This window comes from Balaenoptera musculus, chromosome 3 (assembly GCF_009873245.2).
Source record: "Balaenoptera musculus isolate JJ_BM4_2016_0621 chromosome 3, mBalMus1.pri.v3, whole genome shotgun sequence".
Lineage (NCBI taxonomy): Eukaryota > Metazoa > Chordata > Mammalia > Artiodactyla > Balaenopteridae > Balaenoptera > Balaenoptera musculus.
In genome coordinates, this window is record NC_045787.1 from 23,001,400 (window position 1) to 23,013,954 (window position 12,555).

Genomic DNA, 12,555 nt, shown 5'->3' on the forward strand with positions numbered 1-12,555 from the left:
ACAATACATGTTCATAGAACCTATTTTTAAAAAATAGCAAAACACTAAGGAAAGCTGAATGACAATATATTGAACAATGGATAACTTTACTGTGATATATTCATATAATGCAATCCTAAACATTTAAAATACTGGATAAGGCGTGTTAAAACAGATGGATCTCACTAATGTAACATGGAACAAAACAAAGCAAGGTGTAGGTAAACATATACGTTTTTAACTTTTAAAAATACATGATCATCATTCAATTGTATGTATATATACTGGAACATAATTATAAACAATTACAGAAATATGTTCATTACCAAATCTAAAGTCATTGTTTCCTCTATGAATAGAGAAGGGAATTTGATAAAAGTTCCCAGGGGCCTCCAACTGAATTGACACTATTTTATACCTAGCTGAGTGGTTGATACATAAAGGTGTTTTGTTTTTCTTTATGATTTTCATATGTATTGAAACTGACAAAATAAATAACTAGCCTTGTATCTGGAACTTATGTTTCTTTGATATGCAGAACTACAGTAATAAAAGTTCTTGGGGGTGTCAGCCCTTAGCTCTGAAATTTGGAGCATCTCTCTAATATCTTCCAATAATTCCTAGACTCTTTTGTCTTGGTGCTTTAAAAGTAAATATGCATTTCAAACTGTTTTTTTTAAGGGGAGATTTTTAGACAAAATAGAAATGATAGAGTACAAATATATGGCAGAATCAACAAAAGGGTTTTGATCTCTTAGATAAGTATACCTTGTAGTTTATTTCAAGTAAATCATCTCCTGGAAATGGGACAATATATAAAAGTTGTTGGGTCTCTCCTTATACACAGTGTAAATAAATAAAATCACCCCTCACTGGAAGACCCTAAGTAGGTCATTATGCATCACGGTGTGAGGTTACCTAAAACAGACACTGAGATAGGGTATGTGACTAACTCATTTGTTCACATGTTTACTAAGAATATTCCCAGCAGCAAGGCCTTAGAGGAACAATAAAGAGAGTAGGCATGGGCCATGTTTTTATAAAATCTAGTGGAGAGGAGGCAATTGAAATAACCCAAGAAGGTAAATAAGCATTCAAATTTTGATAAGGACTGTAAACACACAAACAGGAACTATATTAGGGAATAATGGGTTAAAGGCAAGAAGAACTAATTCAAATAAGGGTTTCTCCGAGAAGCAACACTTAAGCAGAAACTGAAAGAATGAGAAGGAGTCAACCATTTTGAAAAGGCAGATCAGCTCGGTGCTCTGTGACCACCTAGAGGGGTGGGATAGGGAGGATGGGAGGGAGGGAGATGCAAGAGGGAAGAGATATGGGGACGTATGTATATGTATAACTGATTCAGTTTGTTATAAAGCAGAAACTAACACACCATTGTAAAGCAATTATACTCCAATACAGATGTTAAAAAAAAAAGTTTCAGGCTGAAGAATCAACATCTGTAAAGACTGTAGGCAGGGAAGGCCTTAGCCAGTTTTGAATTCAACCTGTGTTGCTAGACAAAAAGTGAACCATGGGTGACACAGCTTGGGATAAAGTAGACAGATAAGCAGGGATCAAAATCACATAGGTTTTAGAATAAACGTTATAATTGTGCATTTAATTTTGATTGCATTTAGACGATGAATACCTTTGGGCTAGAATGAGGCCATATTTGATTTTGTTTGTTTGGTTTTAACAAATTATTCTGGCTTCAGTCCATAATATATTGGAAAGGTAATGGTCGATGAAAACACATGGTCATTGCAGAAACACAAACTTGGAGAATAATTTTGTAATAAATTCAAGTCCTCTGGTTAAGAAAAGTTAGTTACTAAGTGCAATCAAGTCCTCAGAAGCAAGATGTAGGAAAGGGATGAGCTCTCCACCACACATAGGTTTTACTCCTTGAGTTAAAGAGTGTTGTAAGGATATCATCTAGATTTCCCTTCATTTATTTCCAGTATATTTTATAATCTTCATTCCTATTCCATCTTCTATTTCTAGCAAAAAATCTGTGAAATGTTTTACACTTAATAGAAATAATTTATTGACTGTTTGACCATGTGTTAACATTGTTTATATTTTATCTCAACATTGCTCTTGACAGTTCTCTGAAGTAGACAATATTTCCAATACATGAGTCATGAGGAAACTGAGGAATGGAAGGTGTAAACTATTTGTTTAGAGTAGCACAATCGTAAATGTTGAAGACAGGATGCAAATTCTGATATCTGTGATTCTAAAATTCATGATTTTTTTTTTTTAATTTATTTTTGGCTGTGTTGGGTCTTCGTTTCTGTGCGAGGGCTTTCTCTAGTTGCGGCAAGCGGGGGCCACTCTTCATCGCGGTGCGTGGGCCTCTCACCGTCGCGGCCTCTCTTGTTGCGGAGCACAGGCTCCAGACGCGCAGGCTCAGTAGTTGTGGTGCACAGGCCCAGTTGCTCCGCGGCATGTGGGATCTTCCCAGACCAGGGCTCGAACCTGTGTCCCCTGCATTGGCAGGCAGATTCTCAACCACTGCGCCACCAGGGGATCCCCCCATGCTTTTTTTAAAACCACTATACTATGCTGCCTCTCTGATCTGAGTCCACCCACTCCTAGTTCATTTCTTAATCAACTATTTATTGAGTAATGTTCTAGGCTTTTGAAATATAGCACCAAAAAAAGTCAATAGAAATCTCTGTCCTCATTGAACTAACATTCTAGTAAGGAAACAATATAATAAGCAAAAATGTAAAATTTATAGTGTGTAAAATGATAGTAATGTTATGGTAAAAGCCAAACATGGTAAGTATCTACAGAACACAGAGGATTTGAATATTTTAATAAAATGGCCATGGAAATCCTCACAGAGAAGATGGTATCTGACCAAAGACATCAAGAAGATACAGAGCAAACCATATCTGTTACCATGTTCAGTAGCAACCAAGAGGCTACTGCACCTGAAACTGAACGAGAAAATGACCAGAAGAAGGAAAGCAGTTCATAGAGCAATTGGAGAGTTCATACAATGTAGTATCTATAAAACATTAGTACAAAATCTGGCTTTTACAGTGAGTGAGATGAGAATAAATTGGAGAGTTTTACACAAAAGTGGGTCATAAGCTGATTTATGTTTTAAAGTGCTGTATTGAGAGTATGCTGAAGAGTCCCTGATTCAGTATCAAAGACATCTGTTTGCAGGCCACTGTAATAATCCAAACAATAAACAATGGCAGGATGCTAGTAGTGGAAGAAGCAAAAAGTGGTCAGGATCTAGCTGTATTTTGAAGATACAGTCAATGTTAGGTGATGATGGATAGGTTCTGAGATGTGAGAGAAAAAGGATTCCATGACTTTGGGATTAAGCAATCTTATTGATTTGATATTTCAAATTAAGTCATAATTTTAAATTATATATGAATGTCAATAAAAATATGGCTCAAGGAAAAAAAATAACTCTCATTCTGTAACCAGATCTCTCTTCCATTGCTTTGAGATGGTACCATGGACAGAGAAAAAAACATATAGGTTTGGGAGACAGTTATCCACAATTCAGTCTCATTGACAGATTCATTGATTTAAATGTGATAGGGCAGTGAAGTGGAAAGTGAAAGAAAGGAATTCTGGAAGCCAAGACCTTAGATTTATTCCCCCCTAAAAAGGATAGCTAATATTTATAAAGTGATTAAAATGTGCCAAATGCTCTTACTTGCATCATCTCATTCTCTCAGCAAACCTTACAGAGTAGACATTGTTTTCATTTTTATATATGGGAAAATTCATGACACTGAGAGGTTAAGTAACATTTTTCATGAGACAGCCAATATGCACAGTGTAGAAACCTTGGACAAGCCATTTAAACTTACTGAAATTACAGTCTCTGATTTTTTTTAATTGAGAGTACAGGCCTACATCAAGTTAAGTTGAAATATTTCACATATGCTTAGTATGTATATAATTCCAAAATGTGAATTGATCCCAAATATCTTCATTCTTTCAGTGGGCCTAGAGAGTTTAACAGATATCTGGTATAATGTTACAATGAAGTACCAAATTTCCCTAAAAGTGAAAGGAACTGCTCTCAGAGTATTTCCAATGAGTATACAGAGGAAAAGTATTTTGGCTCATTTAATTTTGTAAAATCTCTTTCTTGTACATAATTCAAATTCCTTTTTTTGCCCATAGGAAGAGTGAGGCAGATATGCATTAATTCATGTCATTGTACAAGAATAGGTAGTAATAAAACAGTGGCATTTTCCAAATTGCCAAGATAAAGAATTATCAGAAGAACATGAGTATTATTTTCAGATTCTCCAAGGGGTTAACCTTTATGTTATCTGTTAAATATGAATTATGTATTAGCTTCTCATATTTCCATATATAAAACTTTGTGCCTTGGTCCTGTTCCTTGGAATGACCTTGATGTAATCAAAGATAATAGTGTTCTTGACCAAAGACATTAATCAATAACTTTATAATATGAAGCACTATGAATATTTAATAGCTTCAGCTTGAATAATTCAAATTTCGTATCACTAAAAAATAAAGTCAATTGAGTGACTGAGATTTCTATATCCCCCCTATTCCCGTTCTGTTTACTACTCTTTATTTGAGGAAGGCATGGAATTATATATGTTGGTGACATAATGCCTCTTTTGCTCACTTTTTGTGTATATATAATTTTCATTTGTTTTTCATTTCATTGCTGAATATGAGCAGCCATTTTAGTGAGTTCACAATTCAAGCAAGAGTTCATATGGAAAGCAGTTGCCTTAATTCATTGAAAGATACTCTGTTAAAAATATACCTTAAAATTTTAAGAGAGAGTGAAATATCTATTTTAAAATAAAAACACAGAATCCTAAATGCCTAATAAAATTGCAATGAAATCTTCAAAAGGGGAAAATAAACTATAATGATTGCAGATAAGATTGAAATTCAGTGTATAACTCATCTAAGAAAAGGCTTTGTAGAATTTCATTGAAATAGAATGGCAATATGAAATATGTAGGAAACTCATTAATAAATGGCAATATATGTATATATGTTATATATACATGCATATATTCATTTTAAGCCATATGCAGCCATCGTATTCAGAAAAGAATATTTTAAAAGCTTCAGGATTAATCAATTCTGATTTTTTTTTTTTTTTTTTTTTACTAAAGCAAATTACCATTGCGCATGATAGAAGGTAGAAAATATATGTCAGCTATAGAGTGGATTTATACATAACAACACGATAATCCTATTCCCTCCATAATGCATTCCAAGTTTTCAAGTCAAAACTTAATTAAATCAGGAATCTGTATGTGTTGTAGGAATATGAATATACAAAGAATAATCATAGTTCACTAAAATGTTTTATTTGCATATAAAAATTCACTGTTTGTGAAGATACTCTGAGAGTATTAGTTACATATGGAGAGCCAATTGTGCATACATCCACTAATTCTTTAAGCTCACTAAGATAGATATTAGTACTAATTCATACAGTAGTACTAATATGTATATATACATCAGTGATTAACTGTCAAAAAATGGAAATGACCTCCAATATACTTTATTCTTCTGAATTGTACTTTTGCCACATGAAATTGGAATTTTGTTTTAAAAATTCTTTTTCTTTTTCTCCCTAGTAGATTATATGATTCATCAGAACAGAGTTATTTCTTACTCATGTTAGTAGGTTTGTGTACCTATATTGGAGCTTGACTTGGAAAGAGACCAAACATAATAGCATTGTTGTACATGTAAGTATTGTTGCAGTTAAAATAATATTGCATAGCTTAGTTTTGGACAAGAAGAACTTAACAAATGACAGAAAATTACAAGGCCCTCTTAACGAATGTCAGAAATGTAACTAAAGAAGATGAAAATAAAAATAGTAAGGAAAAGCACTTTGGTATATAATCACCCAGGGACATGAGTTCAAAATTCTCCCTCTACATTTTGCAGTAATGTGTACCTCAAGTTAAGTATGCAGCAGCTACAAAGTGCCTTTCCTTGTTCAGAATGTCCTGAGCAGTTTATCATTTAGTACTGGGAAGAAGAGAGAGAGAGACATAGGGGAAAGAGGGAGAGAGAGATTGGTGTGTGTGTGTGTGTGTGTGAGAGAGAGAGAGAGAGAAACAGAACAGCTCAGAAAAAGTTCCTATTTCCAACTCCTCACTTTTGCTCTATTTCTATTACTGAAGAGTGAAACCAGACCAAAAAATAGATCATGTGTCATTTTTGTTTGTTTTCTTATTTTACAACACATGGAAAACTTCAAGCTGGAGAAATAAATTAGCAGGTCTATAGGGGTAGAGAGACACTTTCTAATGTCTACAATACTATCTTTAGAGTGGAAGATGAGATCAAATACATGATTTCCAATAATGAGAATCAGTAAAGACAAAAATGACCCTTAGTAATGAATAATGATCTAAATATTCACCTGAGGATTTATTCCTTTGTTGCAGGTTTTGGGAACAATGGACTATACTGTTTGAATCATAACTGATGTATATTGCCATAAACAAGGGATTTTTCAAGCTAGCTCCATGTGGCCTAAAATTATTTTATTTATTACTAAAAGGGATGCCTTAGGCAAGTCCTGTGGTAGAAACAGATTTGTCGTCTGTGCTATTCACCTGTGTTATTTCTCCATATATTACCATTGGTATATATTATCCATTCTTCACAGCAGTGGCTTTACCGTGGTAAATTAAGTATCTCATTGTCCTTCTCTGTCCATTTTACATTAGAATGTTTCTGAGCAGACTTTTACAGTTCTCTCAGAATTATAGCAGGTTTTTATTTAAATAAAAACAAAGTTAAAGCAAAAAATCTTAGACTCAGTTGAAAATCCCTTTTAATTTTATAAGCGGGATGTTTAAGTAAAATATGCTTTCTTCTATTTTCAAGAAGAAAACAAATATGTGGTATGTCAGTGGAATTATCTAAAGCTGACTCTGTCTTGAATAAAAGCAAGACTAGACTAGAAACAGTCTAAAATAGACATTGTGAAAAAAACAGGAAAAAGAATTATTTATTTTACATTCCTTTATTCTAATATTTTAATCTATACTATACTATACTAAATTTTATAAGGTGTGAAAATAAATAAAAGACAACTTCATTTAAAACAGTATCAGGAAGTTCGGAAGGGAGAGCTCTCATGCACATACCAGCCTGAATAATCAGAAGGAAGAAGGAAGAGAAGCGATTTTTAAAAGGTCTGTTTGTATAGAATTCTTTGTGTAACATTCTCTGGGTTTCAACTTTTTATCCATGATGTTAAGAACGTTATTTTTCTTCTGGTACGAGGGAGGACATTTTTTACATGGGAATTCCATCTCCTGCTTTTAAGAAAAGGAAAGAATTTCTATTTAGGTCTTCTGCCCATTTTTTAATTGGATTGATTGCTTTTATGATATTGAGCTCCATGAGCTGTTTGTATATATTGGAGATTAATCCTTTGTCCGTTGTTTCATTTGCAAATATTTTCTCCCATCCTGAGGGTTGTCTTTTCATCTTGTTTATGGTTTCCTTTGCTGTGCAAAAGCTTTTAAGTTTCATTAGGTCCCATTTGTTTATTTTTGTTTTTATTTTCATTACTCTAGGAGGTGGGTCAAAAAAGATCTTGCTGTGGTTTATGTCAACGAGTGTTTTTCCTATGTTTTTCTCTAAGAGTTTTATAGTGTCTGGTCTTACATTTAGGTCTCTAATCCATTTGGAGTTTATTTTTGTGTATGGTGTTAGGGAGTGTTCTAATTTCATTCTTTTACATGTAGCTGTCCAGTTTTCCCAGCACCACTTATTGAAGAGGCTGTCTCTTCTCCATTGTATGTTCTTGCCTCCTTTGTCATAAATTAGGTGACCATATGTGCATGGGTTTATCTCTGGGCTTTCTATCCTGTACCATTGATCTATATTTCTGTTTTTGTGCCAGTACCATACTGTCTTGGTTACTGTAGCTTTGTAGTATAGTTTGAAGTCGGGAAGCCTTATTCCTCTGGCTCTGCTTTTCTTTCTCAAGATTACTTTGGCTGTTCGGTGTCTTTTGTGTTTCCATATGAATTGTAAAATTTTTTGTTCTAATTCTGTGAAGAATGCCACTGGTAGTTTGATAGGGATTGCATTGAATCTGTAGATTGCTTTGGGTAATATAGTCATTTTCACAATATTGCTTCTTCCAATCCAAGAACATGGTATATTTCTCCATCTGTTTATGTCATCTTTGATTTCTTTCATCAATGTTTTATAGTTTGAGTACAAGTCTTTCACCTCCTTAGGTAGGTTTATTCCTAGGTATTTTATTCTTTTTGTTGTGATGGTAAATGGGATTGTTTTCTTAATTTCCCTTTGTGATTTTTTATTGTTAGTGTATAGGAATGCCAGAGATTTCTGTGCGTTAATTTTGTATCCTGCAATCAGAAGACCTAAATAGACATTTCACAAAAGAAGACATACAGATGGCCAAGAGGCACATGAAAAGATGCTCAAAATCACTAATTATTACAGAAATGCAAGTCAAAACTACAATGAGGTATCACCTCACACCAGTCAGAATGGCCATTATCAAAAAATCTAGAAACAATAAATGCTGGAAAGGGTGTGGTGAAAAGGGTACACTCCTGCATTGTTGGTGGGAATGGAAATTGATACAGCCACTATGGAGAACAGTATGGAGGTTCCTTAAGAAACTAAAAATAGAACTACCATAAGACCCAGCACTCCCACTACTGGGCATATACCCTGAGAAAACCATAATTCAAAAAGAGACATGTACCACAATGTTCATTGCAGCTCTATTTACAATAGGCAGGACATGGAAGCAACCTAAATGTCCATTGACAGATGAATGGATAAAGAAGATGTGGCACATATATACAAGGAATATTACTCAGCCATAAAAAGAAACAAAATTGAGTTATTTGTAGTGAGGTGGATGGACCTAGAGTCTGTCATACAGAGTGAAGTAAGTCAGAAAGAGAAAAACAAGTACCATATGCTAATGCATGTATATGGAATCTAAAAAAAAAAAAAAATGGTACTGATGAATCTAGTGGCAGGGCAGGAATAAAGATATAGACATAAAGAACAGACTTGAGGACATGGGGTGAGTGGGAAAGCTGGAGCAAAGTGAGAGTAGCATCGATATATATACACTACCAAATGTAAAATAGTTAGCTAGTGGGAAGCAGCTGCATAGCACAGGGAGATCAGCTCAGTGCTTTGCGACGACCTAGAGGGGTGGGATAGGAGGGTGGGAGGGAGGCTCAAGAGGGAGGGGATATGGGGATATATGTATGCATATGGCTGATTCACTTTGTTGTACAACAGAAGCTAACACACTATTGTGAATCAATTATATTCTAATAAAGATCTATTAAAAAAAGAAGCAGAAAAGGAAGGAAGATCCCTCCCTGCCCCAGCAACAATGCGCTAACCACCAGTAAGAAACCGCCACAACCTCGAACTCCTGTTCTTCTCCAGTGAACTTTTATTCAAAACAACCCTCCCCAATTTCCTCCTAAAACCTAGTAGAAATTGACCTTCCTTTTGTCTCTTCAGACTTGCCAATGATTCACTATAGCTTGCCTGCCCCAGAACTGCAATTCCCTGCTTTTCCCGATTATACCCATTTTGCTGGTAAAGTAACTGGCTATGTTACTTTTTGAGGTTGACATTAGTCACTTTCAGATCCCTGCTACTTTCTATGAGAAATAAAAACTTTTCATTTTACTGGGAAGTTATCTTAAAGTATAAGATTGAGAATGATGATAAAGAGTAAATAGATCCAATATTCTCTCAGATATATGTGAAATAAGCAAGAAATAAAACAGAAAGGTAGATATGTTTATTCCTTGATAGTTTATATCTTAAAAATCCATTACCATAAGGTAGATGGACGTAGAATCTACGATGATTAAAAACATATACGAATAAATTTCTTATCACAGCATTCTGATTTCAGATAAGTAGAAATCAGGTGATAATTTCATATCAATCATTCTATTTGATATTTTTAAAAAGAATAAATTGCCTTAATTTCACAGCATTTATGTTTCCTATCATTTTAATTGTTAGGTACTAGGTGTTTTTTAAAGTTGTATATATGTGATATATAGCACTAAAAAAAGTGAAAATAAGTTTACTGTCCATTAGTAAGGGAATGCACTATTACATTTTGATGCAGTCATACACTAGAAACAATGAGAGCTACTTAAATGAAAATGAACAAAAGTAAAAATGAATGTTGAGTTAACAAAGGAAAGATAAGTATCAAAATTAGAACAATAGTTTTTCACTGGTTACATAAAGAAAGGAGGGGCTTGTCATATGAGCCTGTTACACCTTCCACATTTATTTCTAAACAAAAAAGACACTTGCAGCAACTATTGTGAAGTATTTATACCTGATAAATCTAGATAAATGGTGCTCTATATTTTATGTACTTTTATGCATATTTGAAACATATGATTAAATTCTTTTAAAAATGACAATTTTGTATTTCAAAGTTTTCTTTGAAAATTTCCTGCTCAAATTGAATTTTAAAGAATCTAGTAATGATTTTTCAGTGTGAAAATGATTTTATACCAACTCCATTACATAAACAATAGATATTCCTAGATACATCTGCACCAAGTCTTTCCTTCTATGTGTGTATAGATTCTTGTCTAGCTTTATCTTTGTCTCTAGGAAATGTATAAAATCATTCTAAATTAGAAAAAAATGTACCCATGTACAATGTATATGTCTTCCATACAGCACTGTCTTAAAATGTGTTAATCGAAATATAATGTATATACAAAAATGCACAAATTATAAGTATATAGTTCAATTAATTTGCACATAGTGAGAACACTTAAGTAACACCTACACAGGTCATAGAACAGTACTTCAAAAATGTTCTCCCGCCTCTCCCTCCAAATAACCATTACCTTTATTTCTAATAGCTTAGATAGTTTTGTCTGGTTGTGTGTGTGTGTGTGTGTGTGTGTATGCATTGTGCATGGTGAGGGAGGGGGTTGTTGTGTATGTATGTGTGTGTGTGCAAGTATGTGAGGGTCTCCTTTAGCCCAGTTATGGGTTGATGAGATTCATCAGGGATGTTGCTTATAGCAATAGTTCATTAATTTACTTTGATTTATAATTTCATGTTATAGGAATATATTACAATTGATTTATTCATTACATTGTTGATAGATATTTGATTTGCTTCCAGTTTAGAGCAAGTACAGATAAAGCTCCCATGTGTATTTTTGTTTTGTCTCTTGATGAACATATTGATATTCTGCATTTTTATTTGGTACATATAATTGGATAAAATTGTTGGTGCATGGGTGTCAACAATAGATAGTGCCAGTTTTCCATTTTTACCTGCCACATTGTAGTTCCATCAGTGATATATTTTATTGTCAGTCCTATTAATTGTAACGACCTGGTGGGTGTGTAGTGTTATCTTGTTTATTTATTTTTCCTCATGGTAACTATGTCTTGTATTGCCCTTGTGATTAATGGGAACATTTTCATACAGTAATTGGCCATTCGGGTGTCCTTTTTATTTAAGTGCCTCATCAACCATCCTGTCGATTGCTTATGAGATTCTCTATTTTCTTATTGATTTGTAGGACTTTATATATTTTCTAGAAATGAGTTGTTGTCAGTTATATGTTTTGCAAATATTGTTTCTCAGTTTGTGACTTGAATATTTACTCTAATATATATAGTATTATATTAACTAGTACATTATTATATTATGTGTGTGTGTGTGTGTGTATGTTTAACAAATTGACAAAACACTATTTATTGAACAGACCATCCTTCCCCTATTGTCATATATCAAGTGTCCATATATGTGTGAGTGTGTTTCTAGACTCCCAAATCTGTACCATTGATTTTTTTGCTTATCCTTAATCCAAAACATAGCTTCCTAATTTATTTTCCAATAAATGTGATCATCATTAGAATAATCACCAACTCTTTAATTCTTTTTAATTAAATTGCTTTTGCATTACCTATACTTCATATTTTAATATATATTTTACAATATCCACAAAAAGAACCCAATTGTAATTTTGTTTGTGATTGTGTTGCATGTTTAGAATGATCTGAGAAGATTAACATTTAACAATAGTGAATCATTGATTGCAGAAATAGAATATCATCCTGCATTTATTTAGTCCTTTTCAAATGTACATCAATAAGCTTTAAAGTCTTTAATGCAAAGGACTTGTACATTTAATATGGATATATTTCATGCTTTTTGATTTCGCTGTTGATGCTACCATTTTCTTTCCATATGACTTATATCTGGTATATAGATATTCAATCAGTTGTTGCACATTTGTCTTATATTCAGAAAACTTGATAAGTTTATTTTATAAATATAATGGTATGTCAGCAACTTACTGAATTATTTATCAATATTATATTTCTCAATAATAATAGCTTTATGCTTTCTTCTAATGTTTGCCTTATTCCAAGAGTTCTAAAAAAATAAGTCTACTAGAGATAATAACAGGCTCCCTTGCCTTCTTCCTTTGTTCAGAGAGAAAACTTTAAAAACTCTTTTTCAATTTTATTGTAATTTTTTTGCTG